This window comes from Equus caballus, chromosome 3 (genome assembly GCF_041296265.1).
Source record: "Equus caballus isolate H_3958 breed thoroughbred chromosome 3, TB-T2T, whole genome shotgun sequence".
In the NCBI taxonomy this organism is placed as follows: domain Eukaryota; kingdom Metazoa; phylum Chordata; class Mammalia; order Perissodactyla; family Equidae; genus Equus; species Equus caballus.
The window spans coordinates 12,063,245-12,088,903 of record NC_091686.1 but is presented as its reverse complement, the minus strand read 5'-3'; the positions used below and the strand labels follow the sequence as shown (position 1 = coordinate 12,088,903).

Below are 25,659 nucleotides of genomic sequence, written 5' to 3'. Positions count from 1 at the left end.
TTTTACACATGGATAGATTTTGTGTGTGTACATGTTATTGAAAATACATAGTCTGTTATTCTACATATTCGAGTGTCTTCACATTTAACACACAGACATTATACAGTATTGCAAAAGGTCGAGAGGAAAAGTTGGAGAAAAAGTGGGAGGATGTTGATATATTAATTTAAAATCAATAAAAAGAGAGTGTTTTTTCAACTAAAATTTGGGGCATTTTAAAGACCTTATTATAAGTCTGATGGCAAAGTATCACATTGGAATTGTTCAGCAGTGAAGGGCAAGTATCACTCAATCTAGCCTAGGATAGGCTATGTGATGAAATAACCATCAACCCAAAATCTGAGAGACATAACACAGAGAGCTTTATTTGTTTTTCACAACAGGTCAATTGTAAGTTGGAAGATCTCCAGGGCAACTGTCTTCTAAGTTATGGCTCAGCATTGTACCTCCAAATCAACTCATGCTTCCATGTTAAGAAAAGCAGTGGAATGAGACAGGTGGGCATCAAGCACCAGAAATTAAATGCTTCCACCTAGAAAGCACACATATTACTCCATCCACATCATTAGACAAAAAAGCTCAGATGACTATGCCTAACTTCCAAGAGGCAGGAAACTAAAATCTTCCTATCCAGGATAGGTAGGAGAGCGGTGGGAAACCAGCTATCATCGAACAATTGTGGACTAGACATTTGCATCCTTTCTTATATATTTATATTTTTTTTAAGAAAAAATTGTCAGAGATATGCTGTCTATAGAAGCTTCCATCCTTTCACTAATATGTGGGGCAAGTTATCTAGAACTAAAATGTCCAATTTCAAAGAAAAATGTACAGAGGTTGCCCACTGGTTCATTAAGTAAGTAAAAAACGTCTGTCTGGCATTGCTTAAATTCTTAAGCCATGAGTTTCCTATACCTACAACAGTCTTCCTGAAAGTTAGAAGGTGAGCAAGCAGATTGCTGATAACTGACAGCAGCCCTCACTGAGACAACAACTGCCTGAATGTAGAATTCACTGCCAGGGATAAATGTGACATTTAAATTGCAATGCTCTTCCTCCCCTGCATTTCTGTCAGAATATGTTCAGCAAGAAAATGGAATGATTTAAAAATACTTTAAAATACACAATATTTGGTGTAACATTATAATATGGCATATCTTTCGATGAAATATTAGGTGGAGCAGGTTGCTTGATCATTATCATGAATGTCAAAAGGATGAAGTGTGATATTTAATACAATTCAGTGAATGATGACTTGATAACATCGTATTCCCTAAGAGGAAAGAAATAGGAGACCAGGAAATTCAAAGAAAAGCTCACCGTTCCCAACAATATTATATTCAAGAATAAACAGAACAGTCCATTTGAATCTAAATGTAGATGTATTTTGTCTATAACAAAAATTTCTCTTGGAGAAAAAATAAACTGAAAAATCGAGAAGATATTAATTGAAAAAATAACACAAAAACTCAGAAATATAAAATGGGAAAAAAACTTTCCCTTATATTTCTTAAACGATATGAACTTCTTAAATGTTTGAACATGGATAAAACTGTAGTTAATAATCAGAACATATATTTCAACTTAACTTCTCAGTTTCTTTATCTTAAAAATGGTCATGACAATGCAACCTTAAAAATGTATTATGAGGGTTAAGAGACATAACTATTTAATATGTCTAGCACAATTCCTGTTGTATCATGTACTCCAATATGCACCCTGGGTTTGAATCCTGGATGAGCCTCAAAATATAAATCTTAGGAATTCTGATTTAGAAATTGATTATCTAGGTATTTTTAAAAACTTAAAAGGTGATTCCATACAGGGTTTAAAAGTAGAGTAGGCACTGATAAATTTTTAAATCATGTACTTATCTAATAAATTCCCCCAAATCTGCTTGTGTGTGTATGTGATATGCATAGTGTGTATGTGCGTGCGTGTGCATAATTTCAGAGTCTTCATAAGAGCTCATCCATTGATCTTTTAGCAATCTGGGCTTCCAGGTCAAGGACCGCTGTTTTATTTTGTGAAATGATTTTGATTCTTTTTTGCTAATATTTATTGAAATAAATCATACACTTGACTTGAAGTATTCTCCTCTATAATAGTCATAAAAAACAAATACAGAATTTTGATATAGAATAAATCAGTATTCTGTTTAGTGAGTCAGCTATGTGAATATTTCAAAAGGCAACATTTTTATTCTAGTACCTTGAAATGCATTAAATATAGTACAGGTACTATCAATTAAAGTGTCTGAAAATTAATTACAACAAGGAGCAGAATCATTCAACTAATCACAGCCAGATCTAAATAAATTAGTTCTTAATCATAGCTTTGAAAGGAGAGAAAAAGAAAGCAACGTCGAGAAAGTCAAATTGCCTTCCTTTGGGCAAAGACATAATAAAACATACGATAAGTCAAGAGTTTAACTCCAATTTTGTTGATAAGATCATCATAAAAAGTTTTAATAATATTACATATTTCCCCAAATCTAGACTTTCAATATAATTGCTCATTGTTGGATAAAGGGGCATACTTGCCAAAGGTAGTGTGAAAGCTGTAGGCAGGTGACAGTAGTCAGGAGAAAATGGAGAAATATGTGCTTTCTAGCTTCTCAAACTCATTTTTCTCTCTAGACTGGGCTGAGGTAGGGGGCTCCTGTTCCACTACTTCATATATGAGGTCTCCCCTCCTCTGCATTCTTTCTTTACAGAGAGAGATGGAAAAAAGCTATCCCAATATCATTTTCCATTTAAGAGGCCAAGGATGAAAATTTATGGCAAATTTTAGGAATCGAGACATGCTAAGAGTTTCTTTCCTTAGTTTCCACAAAAGTAAGCTTGTTGCTGCTTTTTAAAGGAAAAGTAAAACAAATTTGAAGCTAACCAGCCTAGTTCTGAATCCTGGCCTTTCCACTCACTAGCTGTATGACTGCTCAAACTCCTTAACCTTTCTTAATTTCAGTTTGCTCAATAAGTGAATCAAAAATAATTGATTATATCTCATAGGGTTGTTGATATAAAGATAAGTGATATGTTCCTCATAGCACCTCAATAATATTCAATGTTATCTAATATTAATAGTTTTGCACTTTCTGGCATTTGAAGTTTCCCTTACTGAAACATTTACTCTGATAGTTGTAATTGTTAGGCATTTGCACTTAAGCTATCGCTAAAGGTGGGACAGAATTTGTTAACCATTTGCATTTGGGAACTAGGAATGCATTCCTTTGACTTGCAATACTGATATACCACTTTTTAAAAATCTATGATGCATATCTCAGGAATAACCTCAAGAATGTCATAATATAAAGGGTATGAGATTAGAGGAAGTCTCGGCAATGCATTAAAACCACTGCTCTAAGACTCTGCTCATAAAATCCAGAACATATGTCTTTATCTGTGCATTCTGACCAACATACAAAAAAATTCTATTATCAAACCATGTTCCATACAGTGGCCCAAAGGATCAATCTGAAGTACAAATTTGACCATAGCCGCCCTGGCTTAAAATCTTTCAGTATTCCCCTTTGCCTTTTCAATAAAGTTTAAACACTTTAACAGGGCTGACAAAGTCCTTCATAATCAAGTCTACGCTTATTCCCGTATCCTCACTGCAGACTTTTTTTATCTCTGGTGCTCTGTGCTGTATTCTACAACATGACCAGGTCTCTCAAGCGACCTCATTTCCTATAACATGGTCACTTTCTCCTTTGCCCACTCTTTGCCTGCTCACTTGGATTTATTCTTCAATGTATGTGCTGCTTCTCCTTCCCTGAATTACACACCTTAGTTAGGGATGCAGACAGAACATCCTACCGATGACCTCTCAGAGGTAGTTCTGGATCTTCTATCTAGTATTTAAATTATTCATATATTTACTTTTCTCCATTTGACCATAACAGCAGGGACTGTCTTGCCAATCACTGTCTGCCAACCTCTAATACAGTGCCTGGAGCATAGCAAATGCTTAAAAATCTTCTATGAATGAACCAAATAGCATTGCAGTTTTAAGGGTTTTGTCCATATTTCTCTCCATATTTTGATCTTTTAAAGAAAAGAACAGTTTCAACAATTCATGCAAAAGATCCGTATTGATTTCAGAGCCCTGTGCAAGTTGCTTGAGAGCAGGATGCTTGTCTGACTTTGCCTTCGCTTTCACATCACTCAATACCCAGCACAGAACCTGACGCTAGACCAAGAGATGTTGAACAAGAAAGGAATTAACACACCTTAGATACTTAGGATCCAGAGAATAAGTAATGAAAATACCAAGTCACCCTCTACTAACACATATTAAGTAGTTCATAAGCACTTACTTAGGGCAGAAATGAATGAAGGAATAACGACAAATACTTAATAACCTTCTGATGACTTCCTCAATTTGGAATTATCTGAATTACCATCTCATGATTATTTTGAACTATTAGAGAGGCAGGAAAATTTAGACCCTCCCTCTTAATCAATAAGTGTATTTCTCTTTTTTAAAGAACAAGTAAAACAAATGGTCTTCACTAACTACAGGGTAATGAAGAGGGGCACATTTTATGAGATGTGCGTGTGTGTGTGTACTATTGTTCCACTCTGATATCCAGACTAATTTGAAAATGCCATGATGGGTTGCTTGGCATTTGCTAAGAAATTATACTCAAAATGAATTGTAAAATGATTCATGGTTTATAACCTCAAGAAATGAACAGTAACGTTCCCTTATATTTGTATAATACATTAATCTCCATCATTGCTAGTTAATTGTATACATTTTTAGCTCCTGAATAACAAACATTTTAGGAAGACAAATAGCTTCTCCTTCTGGAAAATATTATATATGATTCTTTTGTTTAAAAAAGTCTTGCTAGATTTATTGAATGCATAGCATTATATAAAATTACTACTTTAGGACAAAATGGGATCTATGACTGAGCCAGAGGATGAAGAAGAAAAGGAGGTGAAGGAGAGGGTGTTAGGTCTCTTTCCAGAATCATTGAAAGATAAGTAAGTAAGTAAACTAATTAATGAACAATAATCCAATACTGTAACAACATGTTGGGGGATGGTTTGGGTTGGGCTACATCCGAATCAGGAGGTAAAATGATGCCAGGACTCCTAAGTGAACAGTACCCTCTTGTGCTAACTTTACAATCAGGAAGTCTCTCTTCATCATGTTAAGCTACTCTCAGCCTAACAACTTACAACTTTTGATGCCAAAATGCATGGTCATCTCTTCCCTAATATCTGACTGCCAAATCTCAGTGAAGATGGTTTATACTTTGCTATCATTCTGACAAGAAAAGAGATGGAGTAATGTGATGGGCCCGTCTAGGTTGCTATGGTGATAGGAGGGATGGGGTAACAGGATTGATAGGCTCAGCAGAGATACATGAACTGAGGTACGAATTATTCTTTCAAGGAAATGTTAGTTATTTTTTAGAAATAAGGAGAAATTTTTATTAGATCAGTGAAAATATCAGATTAATTAATCCAGTAAAGGGTATGTGAGCAGAACATCGAACTCATCTTACTTCAAACAAAGCAAGTCTATTTTCATCTGTTTTACGTATTCGGCATCTACATGAGATTTCTATTGAAGAAACTTTTAAAAAGCTTGGAAACTTCTGACATTGATTAGCTTAAGGTTCATTTTGACTTTGAAGATTCCACTTGTTTGTGAGAGGGGAGGACAGGGTCATTAGTATTCAAGAAGGGAAGCTTATGGAAAGGGTAACAGATGATGCTTCCTAAAATGAAATTAAACTCATTGCAGGAGGCAATTACTAATGATAAGTAGATAAATGTAGCAAGATAGTAAAAAAGAGCAGAGATTAAATAGCTAGCACCAAAATCAACCAATCTTTACAAGTTATGATTAATCATCCAAGAGAAAAAATACCCATAGAGTTGTGATCCTTTGTTTGCTCAATGTTGCTTTGGGGGAATCCTGGATCAGGTAGTAAATGAGTTCTTCAGAGATGAAAAGTTTAGGTTTTATAACTTCAAGAAACTGAATGTTCTTGAGAGGTGTTGGCTGGTCCTGAGTTATTGTTAGATAGCTGTATATTACAGGGTACGAAGATTACCAAGACTATGACCTCCTCCATTAACTTCTCACCTTTCCATTTGAGAACATCATTCCTGCGGGTTTCATCATCAATGTCTGTCGTGCTGGTGCCTCAGGAGTGAATATTTCATCTCAATATGCCATAGTTGCTGATAATACTGATTATAGAGATGATTTTCAAGCACCTACTAGAAAATAATACCAGCACTCTATTAAGCATTTATCAGCCAAAATATGTCAAGTAATATTCTTTTCATCTTTTTCAAATTAGAAAGCTTAGGGCAAATAGTTAAGTACCTTGATTAAATTCAAATGGCTAACGAAATCAAACTTGAACTCATTAGATCCCAAAGTCAACTATTGTCCCTTTGTAGCACAAGCTTTTCTACTCAATTCTTTGTTTTTTACGTCCAGAATGATTCTCACATATAACAAAGGAATAGAATGATGGAATTTCCATTTTTTTAGTGTTGCTCCTTTTCTTCTTTTAACTGATTTTCTTATTCCATCAAACAAGCTTCTTAGATATAGGGCTAAAGTAATTTCAAATATTTTTCTCCAACTCTTCAGTCAATGCTTGCTAAAAATAGTCCAGAAAAATTTCCCTGAGTTCTTTGGCCAGGAACTTACCTTCCCTTCAGAAGGAATTGTGTAGTGGTCCATGTGGAGTCAGATGACCCCCTCCTAATTCTTTGTACCATAAGTAATATGGGGAACATCTTGTTATGAGAGGCAACAGGGGCAATTCTTTTGTTTTGAAAACAACTCTTTTCGGTTACAAAAAGGTGGAGTTGGTCAATGAGACAGAAAATTCTCCTGTATGTTAACAACAATACCATCTCATCTTATATTACAAATTTTCCTCAGGAGAGCACTTCATTTGTCATTGTAAGAACTTTTGAAATTAATACGAATCCGTGGTTTCAAAGGAAGTTAATAGAACCAAAATACAAAGCTGCTTCCTTGTACTTTATAAATTTAGAGAAAGTACTTTTCAAAGGTAATTTTTCTGAACACAAAAAGAAATTTCCAGATTTGAGCTGCAGGGTGCCTCAGGGACTAAATATCTGAAGCTCCTTTGTCTTAAGCTAGAATAAGTTGACAGTAACATCAGAACGGAAGCAGTGTCCGTGTTAGGACTCACGTCCAGAGTTTTTGATGACAAGAACATTTGGTGTTAAATTCTAAATTGATGCTGAGTGACAGAATGTCTCCCATACCTCTGCCACTTGCAGACAACTATCACAAGCTCAATTTGCTTAATAGGAACATGGCATGTTCCAGCCCACAAAAAGGCAGGTGGCTTCAAATGAGCAGTGGCCAATATGACTTTTGAGAGACACAAAAACTTGTCTGCCTTTACTGAACCAATCATTCAGCCAACTATACATTGGGGAAATTAATTCTTGGAGCAAAAGATTTCATTACATTCATAACTACAAATATTGTTCTTGGATATAAACTACCTGGCTCTCTTGACTCAGTGACCTTTTATTTCGGTATATCTAATAGATTTATAATATGTTCTGGGAAGAAGTAGTTTTATTTTTTTTTAAATTGCTCTTTTAACTTCCTGAATATCAGAGGAATGGTAAGTCCTTCCAGAGATATCTGAGAAGTCAAAGAACTCTATGTATTTTGTAACTGTGGCTTCCAGCTTGCTTCATAGTGGCAGAATATCACAGAATCTCAGTATTGGAAAGGATCTTAGGAGCGAATCAGTCTAATCTGATAATGAATCTTTCTTCCCTAGTGGATCATGAATGCCACAAGAACAAAATTAATGTCCAACTAACCCTTATTTTCCCAATGTCTGACAAAGAGTCTTATTTGGCATGTCTTAATTATATATATAATCACTAAGTGAAAAAAAACATAATGAGCTAATCTAGCTCAGAGTTTTCCAAAAAGTGGTGCATTTACCATCAATGATATAAGACTAATATTTGGACAAGTGTCAGTATGTTATTTCCTGTATTTTAATATACCTTTAATATTTATTACTTTGTCATTGAATTAAGGAGTAACAACCATAAAATTGTAAGCTCAAAATAAATAGTATATTTAAACAAAGTGTAATAAATAAACGAATAGATGATATCATTGATGGGAAAAATTGTGAAGGATAGAACGGAAGAATGACAGAAATCTATTCTACCCAATGCTGGGTTCTCTCCATTTCATCCCTCTTTTATAACACCATCAACTGCTTAGGTCTTTATTGTTATTATGATATTACCATTATTATTATTGTTATTGCTATTATCATATATAAAAATACCATATGAATTATGATGCTATTGAAATGTACAGTTGTGGTTTATTCATTGTTTCTCAACCACTTGACATCTATGTTTGCTCTTACCAGAGGAGTGAGTGCTCTCATCTGTTATAATGTCTCATTTTCATATGTTCACTTCTTTATCGTCTGATGCTTCTATGCTTTCTTGGCATCCTAAGGTTGTGATCTAAAAGGTAGCTTTGAAGGATAATTTCTGGAAGATGTAAGTTGACTGTTCATAAAAGGCTCTTGCAAGTGTGTAGGGGCCGGGAAGAAGTGGTACTGGAATTGACATAGAGCCAGAAATAGAATTCTGGAAAGTTTTAATTTTCTTGATCCTTTCACGTTAGTGTACGAAATACATTTACTTATCTATTATCTTCTAAGAAATACTTAGAGACCCTTCTATCTTTATCTTTCATTATACACAAAGGCTCTGGCTATGGTACTTTGAAATAAATAATGAGGAGTTATTAGAAATGCAGTTTTCCTTTCATTAAAATTGGACTCGCAGGCTGTGAAACCCTCTCCTATCACTATTTCTGACATTCATTTTTATTTTCGTTTTGGAATATCATTACAATAGTGCTCATTCCACTGTCAGAATTTTTGGACAGAGCAGTAAAATGAATACATTAAATCATTCACTGAACAGGAATTAGGCTCTTAGTGCCCATCTGAATCAGAATCAGGAGAAGAGCAATCGTTTCCCAGAGCAAAGATTTAACAAGGCAGGTTTTTCTTATTTCTTCTATTATTTTTGAAATGAATGGGAGTAATGAACATGCTCATAGGTTTATGCAGTTTGCCCCTGTAAAACATCCTAACATCTTTAGCCCTTTGCTCCTTCTGGTCCTTTTTGAAGGCGACAAGGTGTTTGAAAAGATAGAGGATCTTTTAGGAACACTGAATGCTGAGTCCCTGACTCTTACTGTGTTTGAATATTTGAAAGAATTTCCTATATAGTCTTCCATATTCCAGCTAACCGATACTTCTTACAGAAAAGAAAGATTTAAACGTTTGTTTCTACATGCTTCTAGAATACAACAAATGGTTAAACAAAGTGTGAATTCAGCACACATTTTTCCTTTGGTGTCACTATAATGTAACACTTTCCAAGTTCACATCCCTGCATTTGTAACAAATGAGCAGAGAAAGATTCCTGAGATTGACTCAACTGCATATGAAAGGTCTCTGAAGATTTTTTAAAAAAGAACTTTTTCTCACAAATTATTTGCCTCCACCTTTTAACTGCTTTGTTGGGGATTTTTTGAGCTCCTAATTCAAACAACTTCTAGTCACTTTTTCTTAAATTCTATCTTGGTTTACTTATTGGCTACTTATTGGTACATAAGAAATTGAATTATATAAAGTCGACAAAACATTTATCAACGATGTTAATTTCTGATTGGTTTTCTGTAATATAATTTCAGATACTTGTGAGGGATTTTATAGTAAAGCAAAGGTTTTAGTAATCTTGGCATTAGCTAAATTATCTTGACTAGATTTGGGGGCATGATACACTTGTCTATATCTTGATTGTGGTGATGGTTACACAACTGTAAATATTTGTCAAAATGTATACAACTTCATACCAAAAAAGTTGAATTTTCCTGTACATAAATTATATTTTAATAAATTACCGACTTACTAACAGACAAAATGACCACTTTCGTTTCAAAATATCCTCACAAATGTCCAAATGTTATATCTCAACTTCTTCTCTTTGTGATTTCTCTTTAGCTGATCCTGCTAACCTTTCCTCCCCACCGCTACACTGAAGACCTCTACAAGACTGTTTTCAATGACCGCCATTTTGTAATATCATTGCTCTTTTATCAATTCTCATCTTACATGATATCTCATCATTATTTAACTGGTATTCTAAGAAAAAAAAATGTTTCTTCACTTTATTTTCAGAATACTGCATTTTTTTTTCTTCTTTCAATGTTCCTTCCATTTTACTCACTTCTTTTCAGTAACCTCCTCTTCTTCGCAGTCTCCTGACTTGAAAACCATAAACATAACCATATGCTGATCTCTCTCTCTCTAGATAGAAATATAAATAGGTAGATAAATAGATAAAGCTTGGTGTTCTCTGAGTTTCCTGGATCTGTGGCTTGATGCCTGACATTTATTTGGGGAAATTCTCAGTCATTATTGTTTCAGATAATTCTTTGGTTCCTTTCTCTCATTCTTCTTCTTCTGGTATTTCTACTGCTTGTATGTTACACCTTTTGTAGTTGTCCCGCATCTCTTGGATATCCTGTCTTGTTTTTTCCCCATCTTTTTTATGTTTACTTTTTAGTTTAGGAAGTTCCTAAGGAGATAGCCTCAAGCTCAGAAATTCATTCCTCAGCTGTGTGCAGTCTACTAATAAGCCCATCAAAGGCATTCTTCATTTCTGCTACTGTGTTTCTGATCTCTACATTTCTCTGTGGTTCTTTCTTAGAATTTCCATCTCTCTGCTTGCATTGCCCATCTATTTTTATATGCTGTCTAGTTTATCCATGAGAGCCTTTAACATCTTCATTGTAGTTGGCTTAAATTCCTATCCTGATAATTCCAACCTTTCTGCCATATCTGAGTTTGGTTCTGATGCTTCCTCTGTCTTTTCAGACTATGTGTTTTTACTTATTAGTATGCCTTTTAATTATTTCTTGATAGCTGCTCATGATGTACTGGGTGAAAGGAGCTGCTGTCAGTAGGACTTCAGTGATGTGGTGTAAATTGTGGGGGGAGGGGAAGCATTCTGGAGTCCTATGATTAGGTCTCAGCCTCAGTGAACCTGTGTCTCTGAACTAAACTCCCAATGTTTCTCAGGTTTTTCCCCTCCCTTAGGTGGGAGAGGATGTCTGGAGTAGGTGGGGTTGGATCTTTCTCTTTCTTCAGGTCTGTTAGGCTCTGATAAAACCCCAGCAGGTTAGGTTCGAGTGAAATAATTTCTCCTGAGGGCAGAACTTGTTAATAAGAACAGAATGTTCCTTTGCTCCTCCCCCTCCCAGAGAGTGGAGAGATTTTTCTCTGATATTCACTCTGAGAACCTGATAGATCTCCATGAGTAAAAACTCACAAAAGGTTGTGGGGGAGACTGATGACTGGGTCCCTGGACTTTTTCTCTCTCAGGCTTTCCATACTCAGCCTCCAGAAATTTGTCAATGATAGTTCAGGTTTTCCCATCCAGCACTGGTTCCCATTGAAAGTCTCTGCTCTAACTCAGGCTTTGAACAGTCCAGGAAGTGGGAGGAAGGGGTTGGTAGCTTAGAAAGAGGCACCTATCTCTTGTCTTGGGAAACTATAAAATCTGAAAACCAAATTCACAACATCATAGTCACTCATCAAACCTCAAATGTAATTGAAGTTTAACTGATTTAGTTCTGTTATGCCAAGGCCAGGGCCCTTGGGAAAACCTTGGACCCTGACAAATAGGATGGAAACATGTGGATGCTGCCAAAGGGTTTAGTTCCCCAGGCTGCTCTTATCTCTCGGTGCCAGCAGAATTGATCTAGCCCTCACCAGTAGAGCTAGCACTACCCTACATGAGAAGACACTGTGAAGATTTCACTCCCACACAGCAACATGGACAACAAGATCCACTTCTGTCTGTCAAATCTGTACTAGGTTGAGGCGCAGCGTAACGCAGCCAGGGACATGGTAGGCATGATCATGAAGGAAAGGACTATAGCCCATGAACTACAAGAATTAGCCAGCATTCACCAAACCGGATTTTGAGGGCACTCGATCAAGGCGTTCAGAACAGAAGACTGGATAAGGGAGAGTTTATTAACCTGAGGCCACTCTCTTGAGGTGTGAGATTTAACACTCTGGCAAAACCTTAGGAAAAGACAAAAACTTGCTGCTAGAGTAGCTTCTAGAATCCAGGGGAAACTGATGAGCCATTCTGAGCTAAGTTCAACCGCCTACATTACCAGGCCAGATGTGAAGGAAGGGATTGAAAGGCTCAGGTGCGTCAGCATGCTAGAAGTATTATGCTCCTTGGCAAGGCCAAGACGACACTATTCACCTAGGCCATAATGCTCTGGTGACAGGCAACCAGTATCAAAAAATAATTTGGTAGTAGCTCTCTTCTGGAGGCTGGGATTGAATAAAAGAGGCTATCACATAATTGACTCATGGATAACAATGGGGATGTGGGGTTCTCAAAGCAATAGAGGCCAGATGGCATTGCTTACCTTCCAGAACCCAGGGGTTCATAATCACGTAAGAACTGACAAGGTGGGAGTAGCAGCCAAGAGGTCTTCACCCACAAAGACTTGTGAAGATATTTAATAAAACATGATACCAACAGGAACTAGGTAGATGGGCAGCCAGTAAGAGTGCTGATAATAGAAAAACAAAGATGGATGACCAAAAAGTAGTTGCTCAAATTAAAAAAAAAAAAATCCCTTGCCTAGTTCCTGGACCTGAGCCAGTTTTTAAACTTGTAAGATACCTGCTTTGGGGATCTACCATATTAATAAGGTTTATAGGGGTCTAGTGATCAGGGGGTTATGAAAACATTCTCTTCAAAGTAAGAGACAAATTGCATTATCTTCTATGTGCTACCTTAGAAAAAGAACCACAACACATGGTAAGCCTCTTCAGATTCTGAACGAACGCATGCGACACCTTGAATTACTGCTTTAGCCTAAAGCTTCAGACTTTCAGCTTTGAGTGAGGTCTAGAGGGGAGAATGGTTCTCCAGGAGGGGCAGCCTACGGTGTAAGCAGGCTTACTGCTTGGGCCATGGCATACAGCAGAACCTGCAGTGTTGGAGATATCAGTGCTGGGAAAAGATGCAGTGTGGAGATTCTGGCAGGTCCCAGTGGGAAAATCACAGTTCTGGAGTGAGGCCATGTTATTTGCAGTGGAGCATTAAATGACCTTTGTAAATAGCTCCTGGTGTACTAATGGGCCTTGGTAGAGGCAGAATGCTTGACTATGGGACAGTAAGTGACCATTTCTCTGTAACTGCCTAGCATGAGTGTGTTCTGTTCAATCTAGCAAGTAATAAAGTTGGGCAGGTGCAGCAACAATTCATCAAAAGATGAAAATGATATATCCAGGATCAAGTTTGAGCAGGACCATAGGGCATGGCAAGTTGTATGAGCAAGTAGCCCAAATTCCAGTGTCAAAAGTCACCATTGTACCAGCATCCCTCTCTCAACTCAGACCTATGAGCATAGGAGAGGATCCTGTACAATCACCAAAACAAAGGGAAAAAATCCCATGCATTTTATGGATGCATCAGCTGAGTATGTGGTACACAAGCCAAAATTGGATGACGGGTGTGTTATACTCAGATGTAACTTTGAGGGCAGGCCAGCAGGTGAGATCTGTTGAAAGAAAAAAACAAACAAAACAAAACAAAAAAAGCTCAGAGGGAGTGGCCTGGTAGCGTAGCAATTAAGTTCACACACTCTGCTTCAGGGGCCTGGGCTTCTCCAGTTTTGATGCCAGGCACAAACCTCCATACCACTTATCAAGCCATGCTGTGGCAGGCGTCCCATGTATAAAGCAGAGGAAGATGGCCCATGGATGTTGGTTCAGGGCCAATCTTCCTTAGCAAACGGAGGAAGATTGGCGGTGGATGTTAGTTTAAGGCTCAACATCCTCAAAAAAAAAATGGTAATAATAATAAGCTCAGAGACCAGGAGGATTGTGATAGAGGCAGATATGTGGGAGTAGGCAAGAAGTGTGAAGATGTTTGCATCACATGTTAATGCCCACCAAGAGGAAAATCCATCATGGAAGAGACACTGGACAACCAAGTAAACAAATTCACTTGATTAATTGGCATTAACCAGGCTTTGTCATTGGCATGATGGCTGCACAAAAGGAATAGCCACAATAGCAGAGGTGGAGGCTATTGATGGCCCTAGCATAATTGTTCCTACTTACTAAAGCTGATCTAGCCACTTGTGAATGTTCAAGCTGCCAGCAAGAGTGACCAATGCTGAGCGTTTACTCCTCAAGGTACCAAGCAGTCGCCACATGTCAAGTTGGGTCCCTTTCATCCTGGAAGAGCCAGTGGTTCATTCACGTAGGAATAGACACTTATTCTGAGCACGGGTTTGCTTTTCCTGCCCACAAGAGTTACTTATCAATAATTTCACCCTTGTGTATATGTCCAAGTGAAACTTTTCACATCTACATTAAAAGACATAAATATGAGCATAGCAGTGTTGTTCATGCAAATTGTTAGGAACAACCTTAATGCCTATCATTAGGAGAGTGGATAAATGAATAAACTGTAATACTGTATCACAACTGAACATAAAACCGCAGTCAAAATGAAAGTACCATCACAATGAGCAGCAATAGAGATGAATGCTAACAAAATGATCCTAAGTGAAAAACATTACATTCACAATGATACACTTTTTATGAAATTAAAAATAACTGAGAGGATGCATCCTGCATGTATAACTAAACTATAAAGGACATATTAACCATTATATAGCTGATGTATATATATTGTAGATACTAATATAATGTCTACATACACATATATCTTCTTTAGGAATAAAACTATGTGAAATGAAAAGCAAGAATACGAAAAATATGATAATCTCTGGGGAGAGTCTTAGAGATAAGATGGTGAATCATCTGGTTAAACATAGGCTATCGTCAGAGTCAGAGATGTTGTTTGGGTGGTAGTTTCATGGTGCTCATTACATGATTCCAAATAACTAATTAAGTGAGTAAGTAAAAAATAAATAAATGAGAGTCATGCCTAAATTGATGTTATCATCATCAGCGATTCTCATGGTAAGTGTGTTATCATCACAGACTATAATTAATCCAGTTCTATACATTGAAGTCTAATGTGTGTGTGTGTGTGTGTGTGTGTGTGCATGTGTGTACATTTATATACGTAGAGAATCAAGGTCAATATTGAACCAGAAAAGAGTTTCTTTAGAATATATAAATGCATTCACTGTTTATATATGTGTGATGGTTCTCAAATATGTACACATTGTTTGACAAACCTCTTCCCCAAAGGAGGAAACCAATTTTCCTGCCATTGAGTGTGTGCTCTACTTTCTGTCTTGCATCTAATAAATGGAATATGGTAGCAGTGATGGCATGTGACCTCTGAAAAATATCATAAAAGGTATAACAGCTTCCTACTTTCTTTGCCTTTTGGATCACTCGATGTGGGAGATAGAGTTTCCATATTTAGGAACACAGGAAACAGTGATTTTAAACTACAGATAAATAATGAGGTGTTTTGTTTTTGGTTTTGGTTTTTTTTTTTTTTTGGTATAAATATGTCCCTTGAAATATTGGGAACATGCTTATACTAAAAATTTATTTGTTGTTTACCTGAATTCCAGATTTAACTAGGCAGCCTGTACTTTATCTTAGGTCCCCTCTAACAATCATATGAAGAGGTCTATATGGCAATGAACTGGGTTCCCTGCCAAAGTAACCAGAGTGAGCCATCTTGGAGGCTAATCCTCCAGCCCCAGTCAAGCCTTCAGATGACTGCAGCCCTTGCTAATGCCTTGACTTCAACCTCATGAGAGACCCTAAGCCAGAAACCCTCGCTAAGCCACTTCTGAAATACTGAATTACAGAAACTATAAAACAACACATGTGTGTTGTTTTATACTGCCAAGTTGTGAGGTAATTTGTTCCATAGTAATACATAACTTATACAGTAAATATCTCATCAATCCTGTTTTTTAGAATTATAATCCAAAGAGGAGAGAACTGACATACATCACTTGTTTCTAAGATATATCTCAATATATATTTTTTGTTTGCTTGATTTGTTTGTTTTAATTCTAACATCACTAGGCCTTAAATGATGATTAATTCACTAAGTTCTAGCTACTTTTAGAATAATCAGCTTTCAGGGTTGACTAAAACTGTTCTGTCCTCAAACAAATCCTTTTTCTCTTCATGGAGCCACATTTTATTTTCCTAATTCTGATTGAGATCTCAAGAGAATAGAAAGAAAGGGTGCAGATTTTGATGGGAAGTAAAAGCTGTCATTTCATAAATGATAATGCTTCCATTTATTAAAGAAAGAAAGATATCTCCCTTTCCTTCTTCCCAGTGGAAATATATGGGTCAATTAGCTTTGTCTGCTTCATCACAAGTAGGTTCTGTGACCATTTTTTTCTCTTTGTTGATTACTTGGCAGGTTTTTATTCTACGAAAATATTCCATACTCCATCATTTACCTTTGAATTCTACAGAGCTACTTGTCTCAAGAGATTTATCTTTCTCTCATTTCCCAGTTTAACATCTGTATGAATATCTGCTTCACTGAAAATCCAACATGGTTATTTTCTGCTGAGTACCGTTTATTTCTCCTCCCCGCCCCCCACCCTGCCAAGCCCAGATGCTCCAAAAAGTAATGCATTATGATTGTAGCTCAAGTGGGAGATTGGGAGCAAGATGATATGTGTCCTAATGTTTAGGAGTCCCTGATTAGAACTTGAAAACATCCCTTTCCTCCCCTTTAAGCAGTTTCCCAGTTTAAACTGCCTCAAAAGATTTCTTTGCTGTAATAATTCTTCATTAATAAGATGGCAGCATAATGGAAAACTACAAACTGCAGGACTCCTTACAGGGAAATAGAGCAGCAAATGTGACTTCTCAAATTCACCGTGCAGAATTCAAAGTGAGACACATGGGTGAAAAATGCTTGCATCAACTTTCTTCCTAAAGAAGGTAGCTGTTAATTAACAATGGGACATTTCCTCTTGTTGAATTTTAATCTTAATTCATGTACTTCTTGGTGTACTAGAAAGCACACTGCCCTAGCAGGCAGGAGATCGGGCATCATCCCTGCTTCTGCCACATTTCACCATCTGGCTCTTGAGAATCCGTTCAAATCTTAGCTCAACTCTAGCAACTGAGTTGACTTTCATTTGCATCTTTTACTTCCCTTTCCATGACACACATTTTATTCTCATTTTCTATGGTCTTTATTTTTAATTTCTAGCTCAATAGTTTATTATTTAATGAATGTCTTCTTATTTGAAGGCAGCTCAAAACCATGATAGGTCAAATATTGAAAACATTAATAAAAAGAAGTGGCTGCTTTCCTTGTGATGTGAGAATCGAACATGTAGCAGGAACAAAACAATTTATATAAATTATAGTACAAAATTTTGATTTTCACCACAATTCTATAAAGTAGATATCTTTTAGTCACTTTACAGATGGGAAAACAGAGACAAAACTGTGACTTTCTTAGGTTAACAGCTCTAGTGACTCACCCAAATTAGGTCTAACTAATGGCAGAATTCATGTACTTTTAATTGTGCTGAAGCTAACAAAGTTAGCCTAAATCTCGTCTAAATCCTTAATCTCTCTGATCCACAGGAGTGTGGATTAGAAGCTTTCTAACTCAACTCTTCTCTAATTCTCTAATTACGAAAGCAAGTGCCCTTGGTCTAATGTTGCGTTCCACTGATTCATGAAGTTCTACTGATGCAATAATTGTCAGCAATATTGCCAAAAATTAATGAATTTTTTTGCCCTCTTTGCCATGCAATGTGAACGGAAGAACTACACCAGGAATGACTAGTGGTTAGTCAGTCAATTTCCTTGTCTTTTCTCACCCAGTGGCCCAATTTCTTTCCTCTCCTGCACTGCTCGATTCCCATCAATCGAGTCCTGTGTCTATTTTCCTACCTTTACTCCACTGCTGTTGACTCATCAGGCCTAAGCCCATTGCTGCAGGCTCCTGGCCAGTTCCCCTGCCTTTAGCCTCTTTCTTCCTCATGCCTACTGTTATGACTCTTCTAACACGGTACACCTGATCTGTGTAATTTCAATGCCTTCTGGTCCAAGTACTTCAGTGACTCTTTGCTGCCCTCAGAGGAAGGAAAACAGCAACAACAATAAATGCACATCCCCTCCATCATCTGATGCCTTGCCTATTTCTGCAGCCTAACCACCCATGACTCGCTCCTCTACAGTCTCATCGCTCTGGCCATTCTGTTCTTCTGTGTTGCTCAGTATGGAACACAGAGCCTGGAATTCTCTCATCCTTTTCTGCATCAATTCCTACTCAAACTCCTACTCAGTCTTCAAAATGCAAATCAAGCATCATCTTTCCTTCAAGGCTTCCACATTCTCCTCACATCTCCCAGGCCCAACTGCATGAGGTGTTAAGCTAAGTTATTTCTATGAAGATTTAATTATGAATAACACACAATAAATATAATCATTTAGTGGTACTTTTCCCTTCAAAGACTTTGAGCTCTAAGAAGGTAAATGTGTCAGTTTTATTATTGCTTTCTAAAATTACAGAGAACTTCTTATGTGCTAGGCAGTATTTTAAAACATTTTACAAATAACTTGGTTACTCCTCATTACATTATTATGAGATAGATGCTATTACTATCCACATTATACATGTAAACAAACTGAGACAAAAAGAAACTAGGTAGCTTACCCACAGTCCTCAGCTAGTAAGTGGTAATCCTAGACAGTCTGGTTCCAGACTCTGTTCTTTTAACGCAACCGTATGCTATATATCTGTGTCCTCAGTTTCTAACTTTGTGCTTGGCAAAAAGTAGGTGTTCAAGGAGTATTTCTTTAGTGAATAAATAAACTCTATTTCTGTTTAGTGAAAAATGCAATATTAAGGGGCCAGCCCAGTGACCGAGTGGTTAACTTCACACGCTCCACTTCAGTGACCCAGGGTTCGCCAGTTCGGATCCTGGGCACAGAATTACACACTGCTCATCAAGTCAGGCTGTGGTAGGCATCCCACGTAGAAGAACCAGAATGACTTACAACTAGGATAGACAACTATGTACTGGGGCTTTGGGGAGAAAAACAAAAAAGCAGGAAAGTTGGCAACAGATGTCAACTCAAGGTCAATCTTCCTCACCAAAAAGCACATCTTAAAAAAAAAAAGAAAAATCGCATGGTGGATTACCACTTAATTCCTAGAAAAGAAAAAAGCAACATTAAATGCTAAGTGTATAATCAAAATGTTAGTACCAAACAACAAAAATCACCCTTCAGTTGAGCATGGCTTTGCTTGGAATGCACTTCAAACTCTGGAAAATAACACTCTGTCATTCAGAAAGAAAAGAAGAGAAAAGGAAAATGGTAATATTGTCTCTAAACATAATAAAAACAGCTTGACCTTGGAGATGTACACCAATGAGTAAAACATTGAATATCTCAAAATCCATTTCAAGCTCTGTAGGGTGTTAAGATAGCAGACAGAGCTCCTCTTTATTTTAGTTTTCTATTTCATGAAAAGCATTTACTAATACTTGGTCTCTGTGGGTCTAGCACATCTGGGGTAAGGTGGCTCAGGTGGAGAAACAGTAGATGTCATGAATGGAAGTGATCAGCTCACTACTGTTCATGACTTGATCAGCATGAACGCTCAGGGTAAGAAAAACTAACTAGGACACCTCCAAATGTCACATCCATCAAAATCCACACCTATACAGGATTCCTCATGGTCTGTGATGAAAAGCATTTGAGATTTTACCCAGAATAAATTGAACAGAACAGAAGCATAAAATAAATGCTACGAAGTACTGAATACTTCTTTTTTGTTAAGTTGCCATCCTGTGAACATATAGAAAGAAAAAGCTTAATTTAAGATGAACAATTGGGCATGTTTGCCTTTTTTTCTCCGGTTAAAAAAAAATGAAGTAAAATACCACATTTAATATTTTTTAAGTGTTCTAGGTTGGCAATTTTCAACATGAGTAGATTTCATAATAATTGTGGTATATTCGTGTCAATAACAATAGCTATAATTTATCTGGGAGTCACGATAGAGTAATTAATTCTAACAACCACTCTCTGTGGCAGTCATTATGAATGTACCTTTATTATAAGTAAGAAAGTGGAGGCTCCCTGGAGTTAAATATCCTAGTAGTAGCCAGGATATAAATGCAGTTTTGTCTGATTATAAAACACATATTAAATGATCATCTCTTGCTCTTCAAAGAGCTTATTTGCTGTGTGGGTGTGGATGTGGGTGTGTGTGTTTGTGGAGAAAAATGGGTACATACAGGAAACTTATTGTATTCACTCAAGGAAACACATTTTGAAGGGAGGAAAGAGGAAAAAATCTTCCAGGGATCTCTTTGGAGTCAAGAGGGTCCTTGATTTCTTAGGCAAATAATCATCCTAGAGTGCAAAAAAAGGGAAAACATGAATATAAATGATATGCCATCTACCACAGACTTACACCTCAGCAATGTAGTAGCAGGGGTGCTGATGGTGGTTGTAGTAGCAAGAATCGTGGAACAGCATCAATTTTTTTTTAAAGAGCTTTCACATGCTACTGACCATAGAAATCACTTTACATTGTTTATCTCATGTATTCATCACAGCAATCCAAAGACAAGGCACCATTATCATCCTTGATTTACAGAGAAGGAATCTAAGAGTTGAAGTCTTGACAAGGTGTGGCAGGTAGAAATCTAAGATAGTCCTCAAGGTTTCACCACTCATGCAGATGTATACTCTGAATAAGATGGGATGGTCACTCCAGTGATTAGGTTATGTTATAGAGCACAGTTGAACTTAAGAAAAGGAGATTCTCTGGGTGGGCACGACCTAGTGATGTGAGTTCTTAAAAAGAACCAGAATCTTCCTGAAGAATTCATTTGAAGAGAAGGACTCAACATAAGGGGTATTCTCTGCTGCTGGCTTTAAAGATGGAGGGGGCCACATGGAAAAGAACGCAGACATTGTCTAGGAGCTGAGAGCAGCCCCTGGGCTGATGGCCAGCAAGGAAATGGGGCCTCAGTGCCACACCAGCCACGAACTGAATTCTGCCATAATCGTGTGAGCCCGGAAGACTACCTTGACCTCAAGATGAGGGCCGGGTCGAGACCTTGAGTTCATCTTTTGAAACCCTAGGCTGGGATTACAGTCATACTGTGCCCAGACTTCGACTGACAGAAGCATGAGCTAATAAGTGAGTGTTATTTTAAGCCACTGAGTTTGTGCTTGATTTTTCAATGCAACATTTAAAATGTATATAAAATGTCACATAAGTTGCAAAGCAGAGCTATAAATCATAATACGACTCTGGAGTTCAACTCTTAACCACCAGCAACAACATGTGCCCAAAAATGAGTCTAAAAGAGCTGATTTAGTAAAATTTGTATAAGGCATTTCAAATGTAAACAGGACAGCTTTGGGCTCATGGCACCATGAGAAATTTTCAGATAAAAGGAGACAGAGGGTCAGAATGTAAGAGAAGCTCTAGGCAACTAACTGCTCCACAGGTCATCTCATGGGTGGGTGGTTTTGGCCTTGCCTCTAACAGCTTAAGCAGACAGCTTGATGTGCCTTCATCAGGAACGCTGGCCACCACCGCAGGGGACAGCTGCCATACCCAGCAGCAGAGAATGGCTTTAGGGGATGCAGGTGTTTCCACAGCTTTCCACAGCCTTGGGCAATGACCTCTTTGAAGCAACCAATTGCTTTCTCGTGGTGGGCAGCACTTGTACACTGGCCTTTCGATTGTTCTGGAAGATTCTGGATGGTTCCCTGATGCAAGCCTTCAGATGTGCATCTCCTTCTGCCCAAAATGCTTTGTTCTTAGTTTTCTTGGGAATTTTCATTCTTATCTTCTATATAGCAACTTAACTGGCACCTTCTCAAGAAACTTTCTTTCATTGCTTTTTTGAGTCTTATTTCTCTGCTTTTTCTCAAGCTTCCAATTTTTGCCCTTCAGAGAACTTATCACAATTTATCATTTTTCAATTGTTTACTTTTTGTTGTTTCCCTCATTATGAATATTGCTATTAATAAAATAATACCTAACACATTTGTGAACTATCAGGTGACAGTAAAGATCCCCTGTTAAGCCCCACAGAGAATCTGGAGAGGTGGGGCCAAGCATATGCACATGTTAGCAATGTCGAAGCAAGGATGAGTGAGGTTAGAGACCACGCAGTGTTATACAACAAGCAGTGATTCATTCAGGATTAAAACCCAGGCAGTTTGTATTCCTGTTTCTCAGCAGTACAGCCTTTAGACCAAACAGTAAACAATGTACACCTAGCAGGTAGCACAGTGCCCATCACACAAAAGTCACTCAATAAGGATTTGTGGCAAGAATAAATGAATGCATGCATAGCAGCAGGCGCAGAGTTGAGATGCCTTCACTTAGCCTTTCAGACAGGATAGAATGCAATACTTGAAAATAATGAGATATCAGAAAGATGAAAAAGAGGAGGAGAAGGAAGGGGGATGAGATGATCATGGTGGCCACCCCAATCTGACTATGACTTAGAATTACCTGATGTTACAGCTTTACTCCAGACCTTCAGAATCATCACCTTACAGAGTCGGGGGAGTGGGGAACACAGACTTTATATTTTTTTAAGTCACCAGGTGAATCTGATGATGTGCCAAATCGGTTTTAAGTGTGAGCATGAAGAGGCATTTCTGGTGACCACTGGAAATAGAGCAAAAATCTCAGTGCTTTCTCATTTGTAGTCTGCGCTAAACACACGCATGCACTATTTCTCACTAATATTATCATTTTTTCCTATCCATCATCAGGGCAGAGAAATAGCAGTATAGAGAAAATTATATTAATTCAGCATTATTTGTGTTTTTTTGGCAGTCTTTACGCATATAAACATCCCTTAAGTGCCTGAAATTGTGTGAAGAGAACATATCTTTATATACACACACAGCTACTCCCCCAGTTAGATACTAGAATATTACCATTTTACACATGAAGAAACCGAGATACAGAGTGAGATTCTGTACCTTGCCTACAGCCAAAGAGCTGGTCAGTGACAAACTCTGATTAAATTTGGGTGCTTAATGCTTAAGTTAAGCCCTTGTCCATTTAATGGAAACCTTCTCATCTTTAAAAAATAATGTGTCCCAATTCTTGAGGGGTGATAAAATTATGCTAGGCAGCTGAAGCAAACACACACACAAATTCAGACATATTTTGGGAACTGTAATGCATTCAATATGTTTACAGTATACAGTGTGAAGTTATAAATGAACGGTGAGATCTGAGAAACAGGAACAAAAATCAGAAAATAGAGAGCCCTGGAACCCTAAGTTAAGGACTATGAAACTTCTCTTCATGATGGAAAGCTAACAAAGTTTTGTTAGTGTCCAGTTCAGGGTCAACATCATAGCAATTACATTAACTATATAACTATACACTCAACTCTCATCATAGCCTAGAATCAGTTATATGGAAATTCAAGACAAGGGAAATATTTTGGGTTCTCATGTGTAATAAAGTCCTTCTACGATGTAGATTAAATTTTCTGTCTTTTTATTATATTTTCTGAATAGTTAAAATAGCTGCCAGGTTGAACTTCTGACACAAAAAAATGTAAATTCAAACAAACCTAATTTTCCATTTGGGAAGAAAGGGTGTGAATCTAGAGATCTTTTTCTGCTTAAAGTTTAGCTTGTATTTACCAAGGATGGGTCTTAGCTAATAAACATTAGTAGAACCATCCCTATTCTTGCCAGTGCCAAGACAAATACATTGTACTAAGCCTATTTCAATGTGTACTCTATCTGAATCCTCTCCTAATGGCATAATCATAGCAACAGAAGTATTAGTCTATATTTTCCCCTGGATGCTTTTCAACTGAAATCTAAATTTCACATAAATATATTTTAAATGTCCCTTCCTGAAACCCATCTGGATGAGGAAATTATGGAAGGGTATACAAATGTGTAATATATATCTAATTTTAAGTGAGCATTTGTGTTACTAAACCTGAAATCAAAAGATCCATTAGAACGAACGCTGTCAATTCATGTAAGCCTTGCTTGTTGTTCTTATATTCTTTGTTTAAAAGAAAGAGAAACACAAAATAAACTATACGTAAATAAATTTTAATGTTTAAATTATGTAGCATGGAGCAAACTGAATTAAATAGAACCATATTTAAATGTGGAACGTTTTGATATCTTACATCATACTATTGCATACTTCTCTTTTTCAAATGCAATTAATCTTGAGTGTCATATCATTAAAAGATTATGATAAAATACTCAAAAGGAGAACAGAGAAAGATAAGAGTATTTCTGATGAAGCATTTCTACAGAAAGAGGGTATAACTGAGATTGCAAGAGAAAAAGACCAGAATTGACGGAAAAGCTGTATATAACAGAGCAAGAAAGCATTTGCCTCCAATGTCAGTTTCACTATTTTGTTGAACTTTATTTACTTGGTTTTTAATTATTATTTTTGTCAAATATCAGGCGTGAAATCTGGTGGAGCATCCTTAGTTTCTTAGGAAGACAAAAGAGTGCCTTTCCAAGATTGTCCATGACTTCAAATTTACTGAAAACTGAATGTTTGACATTCAAGTGCTGGGTTCTAGCGATTGAGGTTAAAAACAGAACCATATTTTTCACAGTGCACATAATACAGCATCAGAAACTCACATGCAAAAATGCACTGCAATGAGACATACAATTATAGAAGGATGAACGTGAAATAGAATAAATGCTAGAGAAGAGAAGGTAAGTAATTAGATCTGGGATTTCAAAGGAGGCATCACAGGAGAAGAGCAACTGTCCCCCGGCCCCCCCCCCCCCCAACCCAGAAAGCTTTGTTACATAAGTTAGAGTTTGTTTGGGAGCCCAAAAACCACCAGTAGAAAATCAAACATCCGCAAAGTTCAGGAGAAGAATTTCTTGATTCACTTAGGTCAAAGGAAAGGTGGTTTTAGAGTTTATCCTGAGCAACTGGAACCAGGCACTCAAATAGAGTCACACTCTATTTTAGACTTTCGTTTCATTTTTTTGTGTTTCGTTTTATTTTGTCTTGTTTTTAGTTTTATTTGCCGTCTTTGGTTTTTACCAGAGAATAGCGCCTTTCTAAACATAAAGGATAATATAGTTCTTATGAGTTTCCAGAATTCTGTGGCCAAGGAGGAAAGGGTTTTTCCTTCTGGCTCAAATTTAACAAATCCATGGGCAAGAGTGTCATCGGTCTGCGGTTGATCAAGTGTAAACCTTGAGCTATGATGACGGTCTGAGCTTGGGTCATGTCTTCACTCCCTGGATCGTATGAAAAGGCAGCAGCTTCTATTCCAACCATATAACCATAGATGGGAAAGAATGAATCTCAAAGTGGCAAAGGTGCTGTTTCCAGGAAAACAGAGTGAGTTTATGGCCAAACAAATTTTCTATGTACTGTTACATTTCTAGAAAAGAATCTTACAGGATGCGATTAAGTTTTATCTACACTGACAGTACAAAAGTGAAAATCTACTAAAATACTTTGTTTATAACCTACCATTTTCATCGGACCATGCATGGTTGTTTTAAAGCAGCAGAGGTTAAATTTGTCTCGTAAGGAG

General features: G+C 37.2%; 1 long non-coding RNA gene across 2 annotated transcripts in view; it reads right to left on the bottom strand.

The window, feature by feature from the left end:
• The window catches only part of LOC111772671 (uncharacterized), a 55,860-nt gene that overhangs the window by 11,857 nt on the left and 18,344 nt on the right, over positions 1-25,659 (bottom strand). The window contains exon 2 of one of the 2 annotated variants that reach the window (XR_011437678.1): positions 6,112-6,245. This is a non-coding gene — a long non-coding RNA (uncharacterized lncRNA). Of the gene's footprint in view, positions 1-6,111; positions 6,249-25,659 lie in introns of both variants that reach the window. The other variant, XR_011437679.1, reaches the window with a different exon arrangement.